A 10,674-nucleotide genomic window follows, 5' to 3' on the forward strand; every position below is an offset into this window, starting at 1 on the left:
AATAGTGGCAGGGGGATGATATGAATACAGGCCTGTCTTGGGGGAAGGCAGTCATCCTAGAAGGATTGAAACCAACTGTTGTCTGGCTACTTTGCGGGCTGGGACCCAGTGTCCTTTGCCATCAGCGTTAATCAGATGGCACTTGTAGGACTCCTGAACCTTTGCCCTTTTGTGGTCTGCAGCATTGTGAGGATGAGGAGCAGAAGATAAGTTACGTTGATGCAAAGTCAAGTCACACAAGACATGGTATCTCTGTTCTGGGGCTGTCGACTTGTACGCAGATCCTGAGTACTACATCCTGCCATATCACTTAAGGGTCAGGGGTCACCTTAGAATTAGTCTGGCTCAAAACAGCTGCAAGCCCCATTAAAGGAGTGGCCTCTTTCTAGTCTTGCAGAAGTGCATGCACAAGCAGCAGCCTTCTTCCACTGGGATTTTTTCCTGTTCCTTTGCAGGCATGTAGCCAGAAACAAATTTGGGAGGGCAGAGAAGTTTCTGGGGCAGACTGGCAATTGTGGCAGAAATGGTCCTTGCTGTGTTGCATTGGAGCAGAGCAGATGGGGACAATCCCAGTCTTCTGCTAAGCGTTTGGGTCTGCCTAGATGTGTGGTTGTCAAATTCTGGACTTGAGATACCCCTTCATGCTGTTTGTGAACAGAGAACCCAATATCAAACACTGCATATTACAAGTGCTTACCCCCCTTACACAGGGCGTACTCAGTATGCGTGGTAGATTGTCCAGGCAGGGATGAACCTAAGCCTGGCTTATGGGCTTAGCTTATCTGTTTATTTTCATACACCCTTCAAAGGATCTCGTGGCATCCCAGGTGTCCCAACACCCTGGTTTAGAGTCACTTGCCTAGACCCCTGTATTGGGTGTGGGACAGAGATGATGCCCCAAGCAAGCACTTTGCTTTTTGGCCAGACCCCTGGCATCTGGGAACTGCTTCCTCCAGGAAAAAATATTTAAATTGAGGAGCTGCAGAGAGGGATTTTAGGACTACGGCAAGGCCAAGGAAACCTGGGACTTAGGGTTTAGGAGAAGGAACAGCTGTGGTAAAGAGTTGAGTTTTTTACGCTGACATTTTCTGTCATTCTATGATTTGTGGTTGCCAACTTTCGTCAACTGAAAGGCTCATACAGTGTCATAGCAAGGGGGAGGCAAGTGGGGTGACCATCCCAGGGACCAAAGTGAAGGGGTGTCAACAGGCGCTGCCCAGCTGGGGCAGGGTGTGCAATGGTGCTACAAGCAGCTCATTTGGGGGGGCGGGGGGAACGGAGGAGGGTGGCTTCTGCTTGTGTGTGTGCTCCTGGGCAAATATGGGGGGAGGGGTGCCCCCTGGATCTGTACAGGGCAAGGGTGACCTGCCTCTGTGGGCTTTGCCCCCAGGCACCAAAACTTCCTTGCCACAGTACTGGGCTCATGTGACCTGCAGGAAAAGTCACTTTAACAAGAGGTGTGGGAAAAGGGGCAGATACAGCTGACAGAATGACTTGTTCATTTGTTTTGGCTAATACACTAGAGCCTCTTTTCCCTTGCATAGTAAATTTGTGCCTGAGCTGGGATTACAGGTCTCCCAATAGACATTTCCTGTCTCTAACAGAGCATGGGCACCTTTGTCTTATCCTGCTTCATTTTGTGTTCAGTAGTAATCTTTCTTGCTTTCTAGCTGCCAGTTGCCATATAATCTGCAGAGCACTAGTACCACCACATGTACTTTTGATCCAGAGAAGAGTGGAGCAGGCCAGAATTTTCTGAAAGAACATTTATCCCGTAGAAAGTACCATGTCATCAGCATTAGGACATGCAGGAACTGGCCCATTTCAGCAACATTTTTGGCAATAAAAAACTCCCAGAATGAAATGTTTGGATAAGGTCTAACAGAACATTTTCCTTTTTGAAAAGACTCACAGCATGAAACACATTTCTAGATGGAATTGTTTAAAAATACAAATTGGGAATGAAACATGATTTTATCAATCTAGTTGACCCCAAATAATACAGGATGTTTTGGTGGGGAAGATGCTAGAGAAACCGGCAATTCGCACATTACGTTAGCCTTGCCTCTATGGAGCATCTGCTGGCTTTGAAAGCTTTGAGGAGCAGCCAACATAGCAACCAGTAGAGGTTGCTGTAAGATCTAAAGCTTGCAAAGAAGAATTTTTCCAACTATTTGAGTTCTAATAAAAGATAACAGATTTACCCAAAGAACCTTGTCTGCCTATGTCCTTAGACCAACACAGCTACAACCTATACCCATGTAAGTTCTAGGAATTAATTAAACCAGCCAGGAAAGGGCCTTGGAAGCCCCGCAGGACTTATGACAAGGCATGGGCCCTTCTAATGTAAATGTAGCCATAAGTGACAGGCCTGAAGCCAGGAGACCATCTTCCTGCGTTCTCTGCTCCCCACCTCACCCCATAGACAAGGTTCTCTCCGGAAACCTCCAGTGCCATCTCCATGCTGTAGTTCAGGAGCACTAGTTTATGGGCCTGGCTTCTGTCTGGTCACAGGTTCCCCAGCGCCCTGGCTCTAGGCTGGCTATCATAGAGGACATTCTAGTTTTCTGCTACAAGAAAAAAATAGAGGACATAAAGGCGTCCAGTTTTGTATCAACAGAGGACAAAGGACAACCAGACTGTCCTTTATGATGGCCAGCCTACCTGGCTCTGCCCTCAGCTTACTTTTTGTGATGACCCATCCTGGGGAGTGGTGATCCCTTCTCTGAAACCCTCACTTTCCCATGGAGACCAGAGCAGTTATACAGTTCACAGCTTTGCAACCCCTTTGCCTCAGGTAGCCTAGGAAAAATCCCAAAAGGAAAATTAAAAGCTGTTCTATTTTAGAAACAACTCCAGTGGCCGGACCTGTTTCTAAACCTGAGGTAATTAAACTGCTGAAACTAAGTCTAATCAAGGGCTCTCACTGGTTTTGCTAACATAAGTTCAGCTGAATCAGTGCTGGAACCAGTGGGAATTTCCTGGAACGTTCCTGGGTGCAGTTAAGGCTAGCCTTTACATGGAGCAGAGCTTTGTCAGAGTTCCTTGTGTCAGTCTGTCCTCCTCAAACCCGTCTCCTCCAGTTGCGCTCCAGCTTTCATTGCTCTTGGTTTTAGTCTCTAGCCATCCCAAGAGGTAATGGGCTGTAAGGAGGCAGTCTGGTGCTAGTTTATAGCAGAATGCAGGGAGGGCTCTGCCATGTCTTGCTCTTCTACCTCGTTCACAAATCATATCCCCATTTGTTGTTTGTGACTGACCCCCACTGGCAGTAGGGTTTATCATTCAACTGCTGAAGTCACTGTTGAAGGCTTCTCTCCGTGCACTGGACAGTCCTCAATAGATTTAGAAACGGCCTATATCAAATATTCTCTATATACCATCATAAATCAACTGATTTTTATTCCTGTCTCTGTAATTGAGACATTATTGTATGTGGTGCATGCTATGGCCCAGGCTTGAATGAGACAGTAAGCATTAGGGCAGGTGTATTGATGGCAGGTAAAAACATAGATTAGGTAGAGTTGGAAATTCACTGTCAGTTGTCAATGCCCTATTTTTGATAAAGCTGAAAGCCCAGAGTGGTTTTTTTTCAATGCAAGCTGACTTTTTAGCCTGTGTCTGTTCTGTCTGTAGTAACCCTACTCTGGTCTTTGATCTTTTTGTCTGCTTTCTCCATTCTTCACAGCCTTTTGTGAGGGTGTCTCATACAGTGCTATCAACTGATTCTTTAGAGCTGAGACTTTTTGGCTTCTCGTGAATTGTTCATGGCAGCACAGCCTGGCAGAGAGCTGCTTCTGGCTGCTGCCAGTACCTTAGCACTTGCTTGATACCAGTTTTGATTTGCGATAATGGCTTTGAAAACGTCAGTGATTTTTTTAAGGTGTAAAAAGCCAGTGTGTATACAGGAGGGAGGCTAAAAATAAAACATTTTGTGTCATAAATTCCAGGGAGATGGGAAATGACTAGGCATTTGGAGATGGGAAATGACTAAGCAAAAATGCCGTTGAGACTTAGTAACCTTAGAACTTAGCAGCTTCTGTGATTCAGCATTTCCTTCCTATTGAGTTGCTCCAAAGTCCAATGCACTTCACATTTTAACCCACTCATATTGTCATCTCAAAGATGCTCTTTTGCTTTGGAGACTGACTTAGCTGGTAGTTTGGTTTAGAAACCACCTAAATACTGCACATACTTATCTTCTTTGCAAGAAGGGGTAAAAGAAGAGCTCAATGAGTCATCTATTTACTTACTATTTCTTTAGAGCAATCCTTCCTGGGGAAGATGAACAACTCCATACCTTTTAAGTGAGACTTGTGTTGCTTAATGTTTATAACTTGGGCTATGTCTGGAACACACAGCTGAGATACCTTGACTTAACTCTGTAACACCTGAGCAAACGGATCCACCTGGAAGATAACCCGAGCTCCCCTGAAGGGTTATGTTCATTTGGGATGTAAGTGTGCACCACTCATAGGCCAGCCAGCGCATGTAAAAAGGACTAGCCTGAGGGGTGGCTCAAAAGTTTGTGTGTAGATTTATGAGCCAAACTTAAGTCAACTCTGCTGTGAGGGTAAGTGCCCAGTGTCAACCCCGCAGGCCAACACATTAAAATTTGGATGCCTAAATTTCAGACCCTCTATAAAAGCGGCTGATTATTTAACAGGCTGCCTTCTTGAGAGTGCTCAGCACCTCTAAATCTTAGGGTCCAGTCCACAGTGTCAAGCTGAGCAGTAGAAAATACAGGAAATGTGAATTATGGAATCCTACTGGCAACACAGGTCTCCATGCTCCATTTCTCCACTAAGATTTCCCACCTATCTCAGAGATGTTCTGCAAGTTTCAGTGTACAGTAGTAATGAGAAAGGCTGTACTAATGAGGAGTGTGATTTCATTCCCTTCTCCATGTGAGTGTAATCTCCTGCAGTAACCACAGTGAGTGCAGCACCAAGTGCGGACAGCTTTGTCAGGATTGGCTTTAGCTCTTGCATCCTGTTGCGTGCACCTAGTGAACATCAGTCACACTTCACTTCTTGCACGCAGGGAACCTCTGCAGCTAATTGCCCACAGGAGGATAGCTTGGGTGTCAGCTGCACAATTGCTCCTGAAAGCAAGGTGTGAAAGAGCTTCCCAGTGAGGGAAAGACTTGTGAACTTTAGCAAGGCTCCAGTTCCTTTTACAGTAACAATATCCTCTCATGCACCTCAGCATAAGCCAGCCTAGCTGCTCAGTTTGTGCTGCATGACAGCCTGTAGACTAAATACAGAGGCTTAATTCCTCAAAGCCAACTGGTAAAAGTACTAATTATGCACTAAGCAGGCAATCCCTGGAGCTGGCTATGGGCTAGCAATGCCCTGCTATGAGGTCCCACTGCATGAATCCAGGGCCCCTTCAAATTCTGGCAGATGAATTGTCACAAAAGTGTTTTGGAATAAAAGCAGTTCCTGATAGCCAAAGCCTAATGTCTCCCCACAGCCCAGCAGTATTAACAAACCCTCAGATGTCCACAAGGCGTGCAAGTCACAGGAGCACTGTGGTAAATGAAACCATTCAGGTACATTTGCAAACATGCCTCTGAACCCACATATGCATTCATTCCACATGCACCTGTGTGCAGACTCCGAACCTGGAGCCAGAGAATGCCAACATCTCTTTGATTTATTTGTTTCTCTAAGTACTAAGAAAGAAAACAAAATTCACCTATGTATTTGTGTGCTCAAGGCCCTACTACCTTCCTGCTTCTTCCTCAGGTCAATCTTGTGTTTGCTGTGCTCACGCTTGGCACCTTTGTTTGTACAGTGGCTAGTGCAAGGAAGCCTCAAGTGCCATGGGGATACAAATGATAAAACCTAGGGGTAACTTCTCTCTATGCCAGCTGCATAGGTCTGTGAGCTCCTCCTGCATGCACAGGTATGTACAAACAAAGTGCACTTAGAAAATGTGGCCCAGTGTGTAAGGCCCTATTATTACACTAAGTAACAAGGCAGCTGTCACTGTGTATTACCAGCCCTTTTTATAAGGCAAGTGATATCCAGAGCAATTATTTTAAAACTAGTCTAACCTTTCAAGAGAAGGAGAAATTTACTTATCCTCAACAATGCCTCTGGAAACAGTCAGCAGGAACAATGACAGGCCAGCTTTTATAACAAGCTTGATATTCTGTGTGTGGATTCCAAAATGCTGCCTACATGGATCTTCTCCCCGGCAGGAAGTTTAACTCAGTGGATTACAGTTTCCCTTCAAAGAGACTGGCCAATGCTTGGAGGGTTACGTTGTCTCACTAGTAATCTATCCACAGCTCATGAGGAGGCTGAATGGGAAGGGACAGAAATTTTGCTTAATGAAAGACATAGGGAAAACATGGTTTCAGCTCCTCTTTTAACTCATCACTCAAGATCACTGACATTCTTTCATCTGAGTCTGTCCAGAAATAGCTCTGCAGCAGAGCAGTAGGTGCAGGAAGCTATTGGAAGAGATGGTCTGCCACTGAGATGTTTGACAGACCAGACTGTTTGTGGTCCATAAGGGTCCTATATCATTAGAGGGGCTTGGCCAGCTTCAGATGCTGAATCCTAGGCATAATTGCAGGGAAGCCTAGCCAGACGCCTTCTTTCTGGAGCTGGGGAACCTTTAGCCTCTTGTGGTGCCCTAGGAGGGTGGGAGAGATGGACCACTGAGGTTGGGTGCAAATTGGGAAGGGAACCTAACCCAGGTGACTGCCCCTCCCTCCCCAACACTCCAGCTGCAGCTGCTGTGGTAGATCCTAGGTGTTCCTTAGATGACATGTGCTCCTGTATTGAGCCCATTGGGACGTTCATGGATTAAGCGGGTATTTTGGCAGCCTGTCAGACTTCACTTGGAAATGCAAGGAAGAGAAAAGAAATGGGGATTTTAGCAGGTTTAGACCCAGAACCACAGCATAGGCTGCTTCCACCTGAACTGCAAGAGAAACTCTTAGTAGAAGCAGACTTCTGGCTTAGGTGTAGACCAACCCACAGCAAGAGACAACATGCACGTTCCCCTGGGCAACATAACTACTTGAGAAGAAACCACAGAATGTTTGGCATCAGGATCCCTGGATTCTGTCCCCAACAAAAGCAATGTTTTCAGAGGGGATAGCCAAGACCACCCATTTTCTGATAGGCAGCATGACTGACTGTGGGAGAGAAAGCTGGCAGAAAGCTAACTTATCTGTAAAACAGAAGAAAAGATACTTGCCTACCTGCAGGAAATGAATCCTGGCTCAGTGAGGACTGTGAAGTCAATAGAAACATTAGAACAATGGGTCTCAACCTAATTAGGTTCAAGGCACCTCTCAAAATACGCCAGCTCTTAATTTTTACTCTTTTTTGACTGCAGAAAAATAATAGAGCAATCCTTCTGTTGCAAACAATTCTGAAAGACCACACACACGTCAGAATTGTTTTAACACTATGGATTCATATTTGAAATCTCTGGACACTTATACATGTGATGGAATGTTGGCCTGTGGGGTCAGGCCAACTCTCAGGATCACAATATTTCGCTGTTAGACAGGAGGGTGTGACACAATTGCACATATACAAACACACAAATCAATTAGGTACATACACACGCACACTACCAGCTCAGACATACACATCCAAACCAGCCTAGGCACATGCATACCTGTCACCAATTCAAGCACATACAATATACACCCCAAAAATTAGACACAGATCACTAATTTGTATATCATGAACACAATGCCATATATAAATAAAATGCACACACACCACTCACACTAGCAACTCAGACACATACATGTTCAAAATAACTAGGTTCATGCACACCTATCACCAGTTTAAGCCCATACACGCTACACACACCAAATTTAGACAGAATCAGTCACCAGTTACCAACACCTGCACATTCAATACACATATGTGGATTACTTAATTTATATACCACACACACAATGATATCTATATATGTGTGTATTCACTAATTTACACACATACCACCCACCTACATGTACACAAGTGAGTTCCTAAGTTGTGTATTGTGATATGTATGTATGTGCTTGGTGTACGTGGGATACCTGGGGAAAGGTTAAGGTAAGAAAGTAGAAGTGTAAGGAGTGAAAGTTGCTGGAAATGAAAGTCACCAGGACTGGGATTAGAACTGGTAGACTACAGGGGCCTGGGCTGAAGAACTGAGGCTGGGGGTAACTTTAGGTTAATTGATCTTAATTGATTAAAAGACAACACGAAAGCCTGCAAAACAGGGAAGTGATGCTGGCACAGAGGCTGGGACTAGAGCCAGAGCTATGGGGAGCTGAAAAGGTAGGTGGGTAGAGGGAAAATGGGACTAAGGGAAAGTGTTGGTGTTAAAAAGGGGCTCTGGATGCAGGGAGCCAGAGAAGTTGCAGGGAGTGGTAGTAGGTGCTGGGAGATGTGGCTGTCCTGCAGTTTTCTCCAAGGAGCTGGGAAGCTGGGTGGGGGATGACTACAGAAGGTGCGGGGGAAGCCTGAAAACAGAGAGATGGACAGCAGAAAAACAGGAAAAGCAGTAGGAGAGACTGAAAGGCAGCAGGAAAGCAAAGAAAGTAGAAAGTCACAGGGACAAGGCAGTAGGAGCGTGGAAGCAGGGGGACAGCAGAAAAATCACAGGAAAATCGGCAGGAGAGACTGAAAGGTGGCGGGGCAATGGGAAAGCAGAGAAAGGCAGCAGAAAGTCACAGGGAAAAGGCAGTAGGAATTGAGAAGAGATTGGGAAACTAGTGGGGAGGGGTGGGAGCTAAAGCTGAGAGAGAGAGAATGAGGCTGGAATTTAAGATAAGGAAGGGACTGGGGTTTAGTAAAACATGACCCAACTCAGGGTTGCAAATGACAGCAGTTTTATTGAACAGGGGAGATGGTGACACAATGTCTTATTGGTTCCCTTGCACCCCCCCCACACACAATGGCAGCAGGGATTAGAGAGGCTTGATGCAGGGGCTGAAGTCCACTGAAGTCTGGAAGAGAGAGAGAGAGCGAGAGAGAGAGGGATAATGAGTCCAAATTGTAGGAGGAGGTGTGTAGGTAATATCTACCTATCTGGGCTGGAAAGGGGTCCTTGTCCAGAAAGGGTTGTCCAGAGTGGGGTTGCTGTCAGGGCCTCTGGGTGGATAGATGGTGTGGCATGGTGCTGGTCCAGATGGAGAGGGCATCCCACTGGGTCTGTCTTCACTGCCCCTTTTTTATAGGGCCAGACCTTGTGTGACCCTAGTGATAGGAGGCATGCCCAGGCAAGGGTTAGCCCCTGGCATACTGAGCATGTGTGCTCCATGCAGGATGTGCAGTTTCAGGTGTCTGTAATGGTGAGAGTTGCTTTTGTCTTTCAAATGCTGGGTTCTTGTCTCTGTTCCTGGGTGAATCAATGTGAGGTGATGGCCTAGTCATTACAGGCCATTCAGTAGAGGCCTGCTACCATTGTATTTCAATCAGTCCCAATCACACTCATTCATCCAGGAACCAGTTTATGTGGGAGGGATACCTGACTCACACAGTTGCAACACAGGGGGTGCCCGGGCAGAGGACACAAGATGGAAGCTTGACATATAAAATGGAAACTTGACATGACTTTGGTTCACTTACAAACACAGACCTAAACCATACAATATCCATATGAAACAAAAATCAATATGAAAATAATAATACAATATACAGCAGTAAGAATCAATACAAAACTAATAATAATACACTATAAAACAGTGGATATCCAAAATCAAAAACTTGCTACCAAGATAAAACTGTTTAAAGCTTATCCTAAGTCTGAGCTAACTTATTCTTATCTATAGGGAATAGAGAGGGGAAGAAAAAAAGTCAGAAATGGTTGGGGAAGGGGAGGGAATGCATTTTAAAATAAATTTTAAAAAAAGAATAACGGGGTTTTGTTACAGGACCTCTGTTTCAATGTGTGTTAATTAGAACACTTTGGAGCAGACTCAGTTAATTGAGTCTGCTGGAGCATGCTAACTAGCATGCTCCAGCAGTCTCCACTTCACATGTATTCAGCATCCCATGCTTCAAATTAGCAGCATGGGCACTTTAACTAAAGCTTGTCTGACAAGCTTTATTTAAAGCACCCCACCACCATTTTGAAGCATGGGAAGCTGTATACACATGACACTGGAGGTGCTCTAACTAAAGCGGCTCTCAGAGCTGCTCTAATTAAAGCACCTCCCCTCCACCTCAGAGCACATGTATAGACGCCCTCTGGGTTTATCTTGTGAATCATGTTTGCACACCGAAGTGCTAACAGTGTGGAGCTATGTAGGACCCTTGAAAGGATCTCAAGGCAAGCCGGGCTGCCATGGCACCCAGGCTGAGAATCACTGTATTAGCAGCACTCAGAACCAGGGGGGTGGGAGGGTGTTTGTACTTAAGTTCTCCTGATATGGTCTTTAGTAGGCTCCAGGGCATTTTGTAGAGGACAGAGTGAGCCATCATACATCTGAAAAAACAAAGACTGTGGCTCTTCCACAGCCCAGAGAGATGAGCCGATCTCCTCATTTTAGCCTATCCTGCAAATATCAGGATGGTGGCACCTGCAGCCTGGCATCTATAAGAATACTTGCCCAATGTCCTTACATACAAAGTGGGAAGCCTGGCAATAGGGGAAGATCTCAGCCAGATGCTGCCATGAAGCAGACCAAGGGAGACAGACAGTGCAAAG

Source organism: Crocodylus siamensis, chromosome 5 (genome assembly GCF_052110815.1).
Source record: "Crocodylus siamensis isolate JL-2025a chromosome 5, ASM5211081v1, whole genome shotgun sequence".
Taxonomy (NCBI): domain Eukaryota; kingdom Metazoa; phylum Chordata; order Crocodylia; family Crocodylidae; genus Crocodylus; species Crocodylus siamensis.